Source organism: Triticum aestivum, chromosome 2D (genome assembly GCF_018294505.1).
Source record: "Triticum aestivum cultivar Chinese Spring chromosome 2D, IWGSC CS RefSeq v2.1, whole genome shotgun sequence".
NCBI classification, from domain to species: Eukaryota; Viridiplantae; Streptophyta; class Magnoliopsida; order Poales; family Poaceae; genus Triticum; species Triticum aestivum.
The window spans coordinates 21,579,544-21,595,716 of record NC_057799.1 but is presented as its reverse complement, the minus strand read 5'-3'; the positions used below and the strand labels follow the sequence as shown (position 1 = coordinate 21,595,716).

The window sequence follows — 16,173 nt, the reverse complement described above, 5'->3', positions numbered from 1 at the left end:
CAAAATGTTCAGCACGAAAATCCGCATCCGATTTCGCAAATTTTTAGAATCCTCAATTTCTAAAAGGAAAAAAAGTTATGCTCAAATTTCTGTTTTTTTGAATTTTTGTTAAATCTGGTCAAACTATGGTCAAACTACTTATTCAAGAAGTATTAGTGTTACTAAATAATTATTCAAGAATATTAGTGTTACTAAATAATTATTTCAGTTTTTTTGAATTTTGGTCAAATCTGGTTAAACTGTGGTCAAACTAATTATTCAAGAAATATTAGTGTTACTAAATAATTATTTCAGTTTTTTTTAAATTTTGGTCAAATCTGGTCAAACTGTGGTCAAACTACTTATTCAAAAAAAATATTAGTGTTACTAAATAATTATTGTTTTTTAGACAATAGTTTCAAACTCAAACAGTGAAATGTGTGACTTTATGCTCAAGCAAAATTCCTGAGGGTTAATAGGATTGACATCTTACTATTGTCAGGAAAAAACAACAAGTGCAGACTTGGAAACGAGGGAGAATAGAACGCGGAAGTTAAGCGTGCTCAGGCTGGAGTAGTGAGAGGATGGGTGACCTTCCGGGAAGTTAGATGATTTGGAATGATGAGGGGTGATTAGAGATTAGATGTTAAAATAATTCAGAAATTTGAAAAAAAAAATCAAAATTTTTTTGAAAAAAAATTAAAAAAAATCATAAAATTTACTTTAGTACCGGTTGGTGTTACCAACCGGGACTAAAGATGGACCTCCAAGCAGCGGCCACGTGGACGGCCTTTCCCGGTTCGTGTAAGAATCGGGACTAAAGGGGGAGGCTTTAGTAACGACCCTTTAGTCCCGGTTCCAGAACCGGGACTAAAGGCCCTTTTTTACTAGTGCAAGTATATCGTCTGAAGTCAAACTGAGTGAAGTTTGATCATATTTATATGAAAAAATATCAACATCTACAAAACTAAAGTTATACGATATGCAAATCAAATTAATGATGCATCTAATGATAATGATGCATTTAATGATATTGATTTCGTATTGCGAATGTTGATTTTTTATAAAGTTGGTCAAAATTTACGAAGTTTGACTTCACACAAATCTTATATGCGGAATAAAAAGGACCAAACAGAGTATCTAAAGAAAACACAATTCTACTAGCCTAGTCCGGATCTTAAAGCATCGGATGGTTGAGCCGACTGAGATTTAGCAAACCCGTTTGAACAAGTGATCTCTTCTTAAATAAATTATTTCACCTCTCGTGGTCTTATATATTTTGCCTTCCGTCTAGGATTCTTCCATGATTCAGGCAAGGCAGGCCATGTCTCCCTCCCTGCTCCTCAAGTTCCTCTGCGGCCTACTCCTCGTCTCAGGTAGGATTTTGTCGCTACTTTGTTCTATTATGTTCTTGTGTTGCTCGGTTCTGTCCTTGGTATGTGAGCTGAATTACGGCGGGAGTTTTGACGTGATCTTAAGCGGTTCCTAGTTGCGAACAACAGGTTCAACCGCGGCGGATACGACCGGTGGCAGGAGTCGGACCCATCGCCGTGCAAGTGGTGGGGCGTCAGTTGCGACGGGAACGGCCACGTCGAGTCGCTGAACCTGACAGGCTTGGCCATCTCCGGCCCGGCATTCAGCAACTTCTCATGGCTCTCAGCACTCACGTCGCTCGACCTCTCCGACAACTCCATCACCGGCCCGCTCCCCGATGGCGACCTCAACCAATGCCACGGCCTCCTGCGCCTCAACCTCTCCCATAACCTCATCACCGAGTCGTTGAACGTCTCCGTACTGACCAGGCTTCAAATCCTCGATGTGTCGGGAAACCGGCTCCAAGGCGGCGTCGCCGTCAACTTCCCGGCAATATGCGCCGACCTCACCTTTCTCGACTTGTACACCAACAACCTCACAGATAACAGCACCAACCTCTTAGACGGCTGTGCCAGGCTAGAGTACGTCGACCTCAGCTCGAACAACTTCAACGGCGAACTATGGCCTAGCGTCGCAAGATTTAGAAAATCGAGCACCTTTCCTGATGGCTGCATGCTCCAGTCCTTAGACCTCTCCGCGAACCAGCTGCTCGGCAACTTTCCGGATTCCATCGCTAGGTGCGTGAAATTGACATACATGTCGCTTTGGGGGAATAATTTCACTGGGATGATACCTGCCGGCTGGGAAGCTCGCCGCCCTCCGGTGTGCTCCGGCTACCTCTGCTTGCTAGGCTCGACCTCAGCTTCAACGAGTTCACCGGAGAACTCCCTCCAGAGGTGTCTGATATGAAGAGCCTCAAGTACCTAATGCTCGCTGAGAACAACTTCTCCGACAGGAAACCTCCGGAGTACGGCCGGCTCACGAAGCTCCAAGCGCTGGACCTGTCTAATAACATGCTCTCAGGAGGAATACCTGCGAGCATCGGGAATCTAACGTCACTCCTTTGGCTAATGCGGTAGGGGAACGCAACAGAGAACAAAAATTTCGGTATAGCAAGCACGCCCAGGACCACTATAAAGATTGCATACAAGGTTTGATCTGATCCGTACCGACTCGAACCGCAGCGGAAGAAGAGTCGGTGGAGATCGTCGGTGCAGATCCCCGGAGCTAGGATTTACAACCTCCCAACCGCGAGGATGTACTCCCTTTTCGGACAGCCCTTCGGGAGGCGGTCGGACAGTCCCCCGGATGATGTCGCGGACAGCCCTTCCGGAGGATACTCGAACAGCCCCTCGGGCAAAAGATCAAAACTACAATCTCTCTACGGGATTGCACACATACGGTGTCAGCTATCCGGCAGGGCTTCGCCGTCCAGAACTAGTTCCTGCCGGAACCCAGACAGCCTTTCGCCTCTACGAAACTATTTCGCTGGGAGGGAGAGAGAAGCCAGACAAGTCATGGCATGTGTATAAGAGCAAGGAATGATCTTTGGGCAGCCCCCTCACCCCCTATTTATAGGAAAACCAAGGGGTAGGGTGCCTCCACAAATTACCAAAAGACCCCATGCATTAGGTCACACATGAGGGTGTTATGGGCAAAATGCGAGGCCTTGTGGAGCTCCATGGAGCACCACCATGTTTGGCCGTCCAAACCCTTGGGGGCCCCATGAGGGGCTTCCTTGGCCCCCAAGCCTTTCTAGAAGCCTTTTCACAAAAGCCCTAAAAGGTGGCTTTCCAAAAAATATCCATAAAGCTGATTTTCACTATTCATGACGATATTTTTCAGCGTCCGTTCGAACTGAAAATATTTATGTGGGCTTAGAACATTTCCAGTACCCACTAAAATAATTTTCAATGCGTTCCGAAACAATTCTGGTTTAGTGATTTTCATCTGCGAAACGCATCTGAAGTGGCTCCGACAGCTCCGGAACATTTCATGTTTTTATCCCGGAAAATTCCAAAAGTTTCCAGAATGATTCTGGCACCCTCCAAGAATTATCAGGCATGTGCCGAAACCAATTTGACTTAATAGTATATCCCGAAACAACTTTTCGGTTTCACCGAAACTCATCCGATGACCTCTGTCTGCGGAACTTTTCCGCTGTCCGAAACTTTTACGGTGTCCGAAACTTTTTCGGTGATTTTCTCTCAAACTCCCTGTCTAGTATTCAGCAGATAGATGACCCTTAAGCGTGTGACGCTATAGGTTCGATGAAGTATAGACATGACCCGGAACCCCTTCCGATCAATGATCAACATCGGAGTCGTGGACACCCATATTGACCCCTATACCCACACGAATAAATATTCGAGTGAACCTCCAGTTGCAGTGAGCTATTCTTGTTGCTTCACGATATGTCACAAACACCCGAGGTGAGATTTATTGCATCCCCGTGGACAAACAATTTGTCCACCATGCAAGTTACCTTGTTACCGGTTCTGTTCTCTTTTCTCGTTTCCGTGTTCCGGCATCCCAGTGATCAAATCACAAGGTGTCTGGCCAGACGATTATGGATACCGTAACACCGAGAGGGCCCGAGAATATCTCTCCGTCGTCGGAGGAGCAAATCCCAATCTTGAGCTATCTCGTTACTTGCCATATATTTCCGTGAACCCGTAAGCCGCCGTAATAGCCACCCAGTTACGGATGACGTTTAACAAACCCCAAAGTTCACAAAGCAAGTACGAAGGAACTCGATACTCTCATGGTTTAAGGAATTATGCAAACATTAACTATCTCTGTGTTATTAACCATAAACTTGTGACGAAAAGAATCTCATAGCATAACATCAATTTGGGTCGATTCAACACAAGTGTTCTACCAACATCGCGCCCTCAGAATTGCCAGCATAGACATGCCCATGATCAGGAAAACAGGATCATCATGCAATACATGAGCCAGTCTTAGAGGCAAGACTAGGAATACATTTTACCGTTTAGTATACCACACGTGCACATGAGTTTCCCTCCGAGCCTCGTGGATATTGCAGACTCGAGAATCATTGCAGTTATAGCATGGAAACTAAACATTCATTACAAACTTTGGAGATACAAAATAACTGTTATTACTGCCTCTAGGGCATATCTCCTACAAATGCTTGCCGGGAACCAGCTCTCCGGTGAGATACCGCCTGAAATTGGCAACTGCACCAGCTTGCTCTGGCTGAACCTGGCCGACAACCGGCTGACCGGCAATATCCCGCTGGAGATGGCAGAGATAGGGAGGAATCCTGGTCCAACCTACGCCAGGAACCGGAATGATCCAAGCGTGCTCACATGCTCCAGCGAGTGCCAGGCCATGAGAAGGTGGGTCCCGGTGAGCTTACCTTCCTTCAGCTTCATCTACTCTGTCATGACAAGGGGGAACTATCGCAGCATATGGGACCGCATCCTCAAGGGCTACGGGATCGTCCCAATTTGCATGAACTCGTGGTCGCTCCCTGGGTCTGTGCTGCTGTCAAGGAACATGCTTTCTGGTGAGATACCACCATGGATAGGTGCAATGCGGAACCTCAGCTTGCTCCTCCTCGACGACAACCGTCTCACGGGGCGGCTACCACTGGAAATCGGCCGCCTCCCACTCATCGTGCTGCACATCTCGAGGAACAACATCTCGGGGCCAATCCCGTCCGAGATTGGCGAGATTATGTGTCTGGAGAGGTTGGATTTGTCTTCCAACAACCTTTCCGGCGAGCTCCCGATGAGCCTGTTCAAGCTCACGCAATTTGTTATGTTCAATGTTTCATACAACCCGTTCCTCTCCGGCAATATCTCCATCAACGGGCAATTTGACGCATTTGGCGAGCAGTCCTTCCTCGGTGACCCGCTCATCTCATTTCCTCAGGGTGGACCTGCCAGCAAGCAACGACCATCCCCGGAAGCTTCCGATGCTACCGTTGTAGAGAGGAGCAGCATAGCAATAGCAATCATAATATCGTACTTTTTCTTCCTTATAGTTGGCCTCATTGTTGGCACCGTTAGAGGTGGGCGAAAGATCTGTAACTATGGGGGCTGAGTTGGAGATTATAAGAAATTAAGCCTATATGTAAACTAGAATGTGAATCAGAGAAGCTCACCTCCCTCAGTATTCGGTATAGATAACAGAGGCATTGTGAGTGAATGTGGCATGGCTAGAGCGTCGGAAAAACTTCAGCAAGCAGTTCAAAGGTTATCCAGCCAAAAGCAGTTCAAAGTCTAGCCCTTGCCCTTGGTGAAGATCGGATCGCCGATCTGATAATAAACAGGTACAAATCACACGGTGAACAGAGTCCATAGAAGACAAAGAGGCCAACAAGTGCCATCAAAGAAGGAAAGGTGAACAGGGATCCGATTTATGGTGAAGTCCCCATATGTCAATAGCACACTCATGATCATGTGGCGACCCAGTGATGCATGGAGAAGTAATTCCATGTTTTAGATGGATCCGATCTATGACGAGGTGCCGCATATAATGGAATACCCAAGATCATAGGCGTACAGGTTTGACACCACGTTCTCGAAGGAGACGGTGTGGCAGAACCGGGGCTCGCTGATAGGGCAAGCCCGAGACTCACATCTCCCTTCGTGGTGTTCAAATTTTCGGCCGAATCATAGTTTGCGACAATGCAGTCAAAGACCGGTTCCATCCTTCGAGAGGTGCACCCACCATGGCGGACAGGTCCTTGGCGTATAGGTCCATGGCGTCGCCGGCGTAAAGGTCACCCTTTGGCGTAGCACCGACCCAAGGCGACGTGGCCTCTACAACGCCACCTTTCCATGGCCTCGTGAGGCGGCCCCCTTTGTCTTGGCAGACCGCCGAATACTCGGCGTCGGGGCAAGACGAGGTGCCAACCACCCCGGCCACGCTCATGTGGGTGCGCGTTAGTTTTTACACTGACGCCGGTCTCCCCAAACCATTACTCCCGCAAGGTGTAGCCCCTTGGACACCCCGATGAAGTAACTGGCCGTCGAGAAGTCTAAGCCGGGCGCGACCCATGCTACCCCAACACCAACTACTCCAACGCTGCCAAGACCGACGAGGCACGACGGTCTGAGGTCTACATCGACGAGCTCGCATTGTCGTCATCTTCAAGCAACGCCGCCACGCGGCGACACTCGAATCTACTCCGACTTCTACATCAACACACTCCCCCAACCCCGTCCAAGCTCCGACGAGGCAAAGACACTTCACCGACATGTCTTCTTCCGATGAAGCTATCCATATCTTGCCGGGCACCGACGAGGCGAAGGCAAGACACATCGTGGCTGACACCGACGAGGCGGACACCACCAGGTCGGGCACCGACGAGGCGAAGGCCGACCATTTGTCTGAGCTGACGAGGCCAGACATCTTCATCATCGGACATCGACAAGTCGGAGGGATGTGACTAAGCATCGCCGGAGCGACGGACGTACCGCTCCACTCTTCTATTCCACCACATCATCACCATCATCTACACCGAGCACTTGGAGAAGACGAGACTTGAAGACGACGACCATTGCAGCAGCTTAATCGGAGGTGGTCCGTGGCTCTGGCTCGCGGACGTAATTAATCGGGAGTCTTCCGAGGCCCCGTGAACCAGAACCTCACAATCGCCAAAGTCATATTGGTTGAGCTAGCAGGCCGTTGAGCGCTTATGTAAAGGGATCATGTAATTTGTTTTCTCCCACGAGAGATTAATTTTTTTTAGAAAAGGAGGAATACCCCCGGCTTCTGCATCTGGATGATGCATACGACCAATTTATTAATTATTAACACAAGACCTTACAAAGTCGTACAACAGTAAGACCAAAGCCACCATCTTCGCAACCTCTGTCGCTACTCCTATCTAACTGATGAAGGGGCGTTGATGGTCTAGGCCTAATACCAAATAGACCTCGCAGCCAAACCTAACATCTCAGACCTGAGGTCCCAACCAGGACGCCTGCCGGGTATGGGCACCCACCAGTCCGGCGTGCTCCTCAACCAGGACGCCTGCCGGGTATGAGGCCGCCACAGCCACCTGCCACATATCCATCTTCAGAGCTGTACTGTTGCATCGGCCTTGCCCGGTCTCGCTGCCGCCGACGCCACCACGACGTCAGACAGCGTCGACCTCCTACGCGTGTCCGTCACCACACATCTGACGCCAAGCCTCCGCTGCTCCATGCCGCCAAGAGCCGCCGCCAAGAATATGTAGAAAGAAACACCGCTCCACCGAAAGGGAGGCAGCACACCCCCACCCCTCACCTGCAGACCCTTCCATCCGATCCCAATGTCCTTGGCGTCACCTCCAGGAAGGTTACGGTGCACGGGGCGCCGCCGACGCCCGATCCGCATCGGATCTTGGGCTTTCACCCGGACATGGGTCGGAGTGGAGAGATGGTGCCCTCAGCAGCGCCCCGAAGGAGGAAAGCGGCGCCAAAAAGCGGTGTCGCCGCTGCCGGCCAGCCAAGGCGGCCAAGGTTTCCCCCGGACACCGATCTGCTCCACCAGAACACACCGGAGGTGGATCCGGCAAGATCCAAACCGAACCGGGGACTGGGAAGGGATGCATGGAAGGGAAGGGGGCAATACCTCTAGATCTGGCGCGCCTGCGGCTCGCCGTCCTCACGGCCGAACCCTCAGGCATGCCTCACGCCACGCCAGCAGGGGCCGCCGCCCCTGGATCCGATGGCCTCCGCGAAGAAGAAGCGCCGAAGACCCCGCCGCCACCTTCCCCGGCGCCCGCGCGGGCTTTCCCGGCGGTCGTCTCCGGTGGCGGCGAGGGGGGTGGGGGAGGTGGGGGGAGGCGGCGGGGGAAAACCCTAGACTCCCACGAGAGATTAATAAAGTACAAGTTTCCCTATGTTTTCTTTATGTACTCAGTACACTGGCACGCCCGCATCTTTATTTTCCCTGATGCGTAGAGAGATAATAACACGATAACCATCGTTGTTTGTTATTATTTTTGTGTCAAACGGACGACAAGGAAGTGCTGGTGGAGCTCAAGCGGTTCCTGGTTGCGAACAACAGGTTCAACCGCGGCAGCTACGACGGGTGGCAGGAGTCGGACCCGTCGCCATGCACGTGGAGGGGCATTGGTTGCGACGGGGACTGCCACGTTGTGTCGCTGAACCTGACAGGCTCGGCCATCTCCGGCCCGGCCTTCTGCACTCACCTCGCTCGACCTCTCCAACAACTCCATCACTGGCCCACTCTCCGTTGGCGACCTCAACCATTGCCACTGCCTCGTGCACCTCAACATCTCCCATAGCCTCATCACCGGGTCCCTCACCTTGCTTGACTTGTCCACCAACAACCTCACGGATAACATAAGCATTGTGAGTGAATGTGGTGTCACCAGAGCGCCGGGAAAATTTCAGCTAGCAGTTTGAAGGTTATCCAGCCAGAAGAGTGTGGATGCGCCAAATCGCACTTGACAAGTGATAACTAATTAAGTGTAGCTTGTGGATCAATGACGCGATGATTAAGGACATGTATGATGGATTATAAAATTTTCTGAAGTGCTGTGGTGAGTGATGAGGTAATCATATCTTTTGTTCGAGGTTTTTTTGCAATGGAGGTACTAGATGATACCCCACGCATTTCTACGAAGTTTGGCTACATCAATTCAAGAGATTCCTATTTGTGGAAAACAAACATGATGAGATTTGACTTTATTAAAAATGGACAATAGATTTTTAATACGGGAACTGAAATTAAAAATACAAATGATTTGCCAGGAATTCTAGGGGGTTTAGCGGTAATGAAGTTTGGTTCCCTCAATATTTCTCAAGTTTTCAAATTCTAGGTGGTTTGCCGAAAATGTATGCCTTTTCCATGACAATTTTATATTCTAAGGGGTTCCTGTAAATTTTTGTAAGGGCCGGACTAGGCGTTGAATTTCGGGAGTGATTCGGAACCGCAATGGCCACGCGTACGCACAGAGGAGACATCATGCGGGTGTGTGTGTGGTGGAGCCTAGGGCGTTCATCCGAGGGCTTCATCTTGCGCTTGCAATCTGATGTAGTTTGCTTGTAGTCGATGGAGACAACCTGATGTTGGTGAGGCTATTGTGTCGCGAGTCGGCCAACACACATATCTCGCGAACAACACACGATGAGAGCCTCCAGCTCTAGGCTGCTTCCTCATCTGGTTTTCTCCAAAATCTCATGTGCCATAGATAGACTATATTGAATATGGAGGACATCTTGATACTGGAGTTGTGGAGGTGATATCGGCAAGAAAGGGATGTATATAGAAAGCTTCCTTGTTTGTCATGCAATTCTCCACGAATCGACTACGTGTATGGCGACCAAAACCTTGTGATACCAGTGAGTTGCCTTGTTGTTTCGATTCATTATTTTCACGTGACAAGTTCTTGTTTTGATTCAGTTTTCTCAAGTAAGATGATTTGGCTAACGGATGCCAGACATCCCTTAAAACATGTGCTAATATGGAAGGGGTGAATCAATAAAGACTCTTTACCAGAATATTTTTACTAGTTTCACAACATGATTTGGCTAATTGACGCCAAACATCCCTTTCACATTAAAACCTTTGCAAAAGGGACGAACCAATAAAACCCGTCTAAATTTCGTCTGAACTTGATGACCCCATAGTTCCACCAGACACCAAACAAGGGTTTGGGAACTCCCGTCTCTAAACTCTCATTTCCTTTCTCCATTGTAGGCAACACGCAGTTCAGTGCTACAACCCAGTTCAGCAAGTCTTGGCGTGTCCGCCTCGTATACGTTCCCCTCTCCATCCAGTTAGGCTACTACTCCCTCCGTCTCAAAATAAGTGTCTCAACTTTGTATTAGCTTTACTATAAAATTGTAGTACTAAATTTGAGACATTTATTTAAGACGGAGGGAGTACTATTCCGCTGTGTGTAAGTAAGAAATTTAAAGGTCTAGACGAGAGTCAAGGGACACAGCGACGGCCATGCATACTAGTCCGTTCATCTTTCCACCACATGTAACAGAGGAAGAGAAGAAGAAGAGGCAGCTATCCAGACAAAGAAACGGAGGCTGGAGAAGGCAGCTCGCTCCTGAGGAGGCTTCCCGCTCCTTTTGCCTAGGATTATTCCATAGTTCAGGGAAGACAGGCCATGTCTCCCTCCCTGCTCCTCAAGTTCCTCTGCGCCCTACTCCTTGTCGCAGGTATGAGTTTGCTCTGTTCTGTTCTGTTTTTGGGTTAGCTCTGTTCTGTCCTTGGTGTGTGATCTGAATTACTGCCAAAGTTTTGACGCGATCCATTCTGTAATCCTCAAGGCGAGGTGGCGCTGATAGCAGCGCAGACCGGCGGCGACGACGACAAGGAAGTGCTGGTGGAGCTCAAGCGGTTCCTGGTTGCGAACAACAGGTTCAACCGCGGCGGCTATGACGGGTGGCAGGAGTCTGACCCATCGCCGTGCGCGTGGTGGGGCGTCGGTTGCGACGGGAACGGCCGCGTTTCGTCGCTGAACCTGACGGGCTCGACCATCTCTGGCCCAGCGTTCGGCAACTTCTCACGGCTCTCTGCACTCAAGTCGCTTGACCTCTCTGACAACTCCATCACAGGCGCGCTCCCAGCAGGCGACCTCAACCGATGCCACTGGCTCGTGCACCTCAACCTCTCCCACAACCTCATCACCTCGACCTCTCCCATAACCTCATCACCGCGTCATTCGACCTCTCCGGGCTGACCAGGCTTCGGGTGCTCGACGTGTCTGGTAACAGGCTCGAGGGCGGCGTCGCCGACAACTTCCCGACGATATGCGCCGACCTCACCTTGCTTGACTTGTCCACCAACAACCTCATAGATAGCATCACCAACATGTTAGACGGCTGTGCCAGGCTGGAGTACGTCGACCTCAGCTCGAACAACTTCGCTGGAGAGCTCTTGCCCGGCATCGCAAGATTTAGGAAATTCGACGTCGCCGAGAACAACCTCACCGGGAGCGTCCCATCAAACACCTTTCCTGATGGCTTCAAGCCCCGGTCCTTAGACCTCTCTGCGAACTAGCTGGTCGAGAACTTCCCAGATTCCATCACGAAGTGCGTGAATTTGACGTGCCTATCGTGTGGGGAAATAATTTCTCTGGGATGATACCAGCCGGAATCAGGAAGCTCGCCGCCCTCGAGACATTGATTCTTGGGAACAGTGAGTTCGATTGGCGGATACCGCATGAGCTGAGGAACTGCACGGGCATTCAGTTCTTGGACATGAGTGTCAACATGCTTGGAGGCGACGTGCAGGAGATTTTTGGCAATTTTACGATCTTGAAGTATCTTATGCTTCACCACAACAACTACACCGGCGGCATCGTGGCCTCGGCGTACTCCGGCTAACTCTGCTTGCTAGGCTCGACCTCAGCTTCAATGAGTTCACCGGGGCCAGAGGTGGCCGACACTAAGAGCCTCAAGTACCTAATACCACTAGTAGAAAACAGGGCTTTGGTCACAGGGCAACATTCACATTAGTCCCGATTCAGTCACGAATCGGGACTAATGTGAGCATTTGTCCCGGTTCGTGAGGCCAGGGGCCTGCCGTGCCTCGTGGGGGCATTGGTCCCGGTTCGTCTGGCCCTTTGGTCCCGGTTGGTGGGACGAACCGAGACCAATGGGCCTCGCTCCTGGCCCACCACCATTGGTCCCGATTGGTGGCTTGAACCGGGACCATAGGCTTCCCTTTAGTCCCGGTTCATGCCACAAACCGGGACCAATGAGGTGCCTATATATAACCCTGGCCCGCGAGCAGAGCACTGGAGTGCTCTGTTTTTTCTCTGGCCAGCGAGGGAGGGCTTTGTGGTGCTCTAGCTCACCTTCTATGCACATGAGGTGTTCGATGAAATGCCCGAGCCATAGTAGTTAAGCTTTCTCCTCTCGAAGCTCGACCTCAAAGCTCCATTTTCTCGAGATTTGTCTAGGTTTAGCGGAATGCACGAAGATGAACCGGCAATGGATGTACGGTGACAGACACACCTCCGAGTACATTAAGGGCGTGCATAATTTCTCGAAGTGGCTGAGGCAAACAAGCAGAATGATTTTATGTGTTGTCCATGCCCTACATGTGGGAATACGAAGTCTTACTCCGACCGGAAAATCCTTCACACCCACCTGCTTTACAAGGGTTTCATGCCACACTATAATGATTGGACGAGGCACGGAGAAATAGGGGTTATGATGGAAGTCGACGAAGAAGAAGAGGACGATGACAACTATGTCCCCCCTGAATACGGTGATGCTTCAACGGGGGAAGCTGTTGAAGATCAAGAGGAACCAGACGATGTGCCCAATTATGCTGCAACGGGGGAAGCTGCTGAAGATCAAGAGGAACCAGTGCCCGATGATGATGATCTCCGCCGGGTCATTGTCGATGCAAGGACGCAATGCGAAAGTCAAAAGGAGAAGCTGAAATTCGATCGCATGTTAGAGGATCACAAAAAAGGGTTGTACCCCAATTGCGAAGATGGCAACACAAAGCTCGGTACCGTACTGGAATTGCTGCAGTGGAAGGCAGAGGATGTTGTGCCTGACAAAGGATTTGAGAAGCTATTGAAAATATTGAAGAAGAAGCTTCCAAAGGATAACGAATTGCCCGACAGTACATACGCAGCAAAGAAGGTCGTATACCCTCTAGGATTGGAGGTGCAGAAGATACATGCATGCCCTAATGACTGCATCCTCTACCGCGGTGCGTACAAGGATCTGAACGCATGCCCGGTATGCGGTGCATTGCGGTATAAGATCAGACGAGATGACCCTGGTGATGTTGACGACGAGCCCCCCCAGGAAGAGGGTTCCTGCGAAGGTGAAGTGGTATGCTCCTATAATACCACGGTTGAAACGTCTGTTCCGAAACGAAGAGCATGCCAAGTTGATGCGATGGCACAATGAGGACCGTAAGAAAGACGGGAAGTTGAGAGCACCCGCTGACGGGTCGCAGTGGAGAAAAATCGAGAGAAAGTGCTGGGCTGAGTTTGCAGGTGACCCAAGGAACGTATGGTTTGGTTTAAGCGCGGATGGCATTAATCCTTTCGGGGAGCAGAGCAGCAATCACAGCACCTGGCCCGTGACTCTATGTATGTATAACCTTCCTCCTTGGATGTGCATGAAGCGGAAGTTCATTATGATGCCAGTTCTCATCCAAGGCCCTAAGCAACCCGGCAACGACATTGATGTGTACCTAAGGCCATTAGTTGAAGAACTTTTACAGCTGTGGAATGGAAACGGTGTACGTACGTGGGATGAGCACAAACAGGAGGAATTTAACTTGCACGCGTTGCTGTTTGTAACCATCAACGATTGGCCCGCTCTCAGTAACCTTTCAGGACAGACAAACAAGGGATACCACGCATGCACGCACTGTTTAGATGACACTGAAAGTATATACCTGGACAAATGCAGGAAGAATGTGTACCTGGGCCATCATCGATTTCTTCCGACCAACCATCAATGTCGAAAGAAAGGCAAGCATTTCAAAGGCAAAGCAGATCACCGGAAGAAGCCCGCCATGCATACCGGTGATCACGTACTTGCTATGGTCAATGATTTACACGTAATCTTTGGAAAGGGTCCCGGCGGACTAGCTGTTATTAATGACGCCGAGGGACACGCACCCATGTGGAAGAAGAAATCTATATTTTGGGACCTACCCTACTGGAAAGAGCTAGAGGTCCGCTCTTCAATCGACGTGATGCACGTGACGAAGAACCTTTGCGTGAACCTGCTAGGCTTCTTGGGCGTGTATGGGAAGACCAAAGATACACCTGAGGCACGGGAGGACCTGCAACGTTTGCACGAAAAAGACGGCATGCCTCCGGAGCAGTATGAAGGTCCTGCCAGCTACGCTCTTACGAAAGAAGAGAAAGAAATCTTCTTTGAATGCCTGCTCAGTATGAAGGTCCCAACTGGCTTCTCGTCGAATATAAAGGGAATAATAAATATGCCAGAGTAAAAGTTCCAGAACCTAAAGTCTCATGACTGCCACGTGATTATGACGCAACTGCTTTCGGTTGCATTGAGGGGGCTTCTACCGGAAAACGTCCGATTAGCCATTGTCAAGCTATGTGCATTCCTCAATGCAATCTCTCAGAAGGTGATCGATCCAGAAATCATACCAAGGCTAAGGAGTGATGTGGCGCAATGTCTTGTCAGTTTCGAGCTGGTGTTCCCACCATCCTTCTTCAATATCACGACGCACGTCCTAGTTCATCTAGTCGACGAGATTGTCATTCTGGGGCCCGTATTTTTACACAATATGTTCCCCTTTGAGAGGTTCATGGGAGTCCTAAAAAAATATGTCCGTACCGCGCTAGGCCATAAGGAAGCATCTCCATGGGCCATCAAACAGAGGATGTCATTGGGTTTTGTGTTGACTTCATTCCTGGCCTTAAGAAGATAGGTCTCCCTAAATCGCGGTATGAGGGAAGACTGACTGGAAAAGGCACGCTTGGAGGGGACTCAATAATATGTAGGGACGGATATTCTTGGTCTCAAGCACACTACACAGTTCTACAGAACTCTACCTTGGTGACCCCGTATGTCGATGAACACAAGAAAAGGCTGCGCTCCAAACACCCGGAGCAGTGCGACGACTGGATTACATGTGAACACATCAGGACTTTCAGCAGTTGGTTGGAAACACGTCTCAGAGGTGACAACACTGTTTGTGATGAGCTGTACTCGTTGTCTAGGGGACCATCTTTGACTGTATTGACTTACAAAGGATACGAGATAAATGGGAATACATTTTACACGATCGCCCAAAATCAAAAGAGCACCAACCAAAACAGCGGTGTCCGCTTTGATGCAGCAACCGAGAGGGGAAAGGACACATATTATGGTTACATAGTGGACATATGGGAACTTGACTACGAACATGATTTTAAGGTCCCTTTGTTTAAGTGCAAATGGGTCAATCTGTCAAGAGGCAGGGTACAGGTAGGCCCACAGTACGGAATGACAACAGTGGATCTGAACAACCTTGGGTACACCGACGAACCGTTCGTCCTAGCCGATGATGTGGCACAGGTTATCTATGTGAAGGACATGTCTACCAGACCGAGAAAAAGAAAAGATAAGGAAGCGAATACATCATACGATGAGCCAAAGCGCCACATAGTTCTTTCAGGAAAAAGGGACATCGTGGGGGTGGAGGGCAAGACAGACATGTCTGAAGATTATGAAAAGTTTCATGAAATTCCTCCCTTCAAAGTCAAGGCTGACCCAAGCATCCTGATAAACGATGAAGATCATTCATGGTTACGACGCAATAAGCAAAGGACACAAGCAAAGAAAAAGTGAAGACTTTCTCTCCACAACTATTATGATGATACCATGCCAACTTTTAGCCTTTTCGTAGTTCATTTGAAATGCCTGTTGTAACAGACGAGTTTCCGTATGAAACCCTGATAGTTCGAAAGAGATTGTCCGTTTTGTACACGAAGTGCATCCAGTTTTTGCCGTAACCCTCTCAACTTTTTTGCACACGCTATGTGGGTGAAATGATGATACCATGCCAACTTTCAACCTTTTCAGAGTTCATTTGAAATGCCTTTCAGTTTCAGGGTCTTATAGCTCAAAATAATCAGTAAATGCATGAAAAATAACAAATGAAGTCAGAAAGGGTTGAAAATTGATGATGTGGCTTTGAATGGTGCATTTTGAACACACAAAAAGTCTGGTGTTCAAATAAATTCAAAAAAATGAAATCCCTTTGTAACTGATGAGTTTCCGTCCGAAACCCTGATAGTTCGAAAGAGATTGTCCGTTTTGTACACGAAGTGCATCCAGTTTTTGCCGTAACCCTCTCAACATTTTTGCACATGCTATG

At 49.3% G+C, this 16,173-nt stretch overlaps 2 pseudogenes; both read left to right on the top strand.

Annotated features, from left to right (window-relative positions):
- The first annotated feature begins 1,303 nt into the window (after nt 1–1,303).
- LOC123055555 (probable LRR receptor-like serine/threonine-protein kinase At1g74360) lies at nt 1,304–5,427 on the top strand (annotated as a pseudogene).
- Nucleotides 5,428–10,465: 5,038 nt separating this feature from the next.
- LOC123048392 (probable LRR receptor-like serine/threonine-protein kinase At1g74360) overlaps nt 10,466–16,173 on the top strand; it is a 12,747-nt pseudogene continuing 7,039 nt past the window's right edge.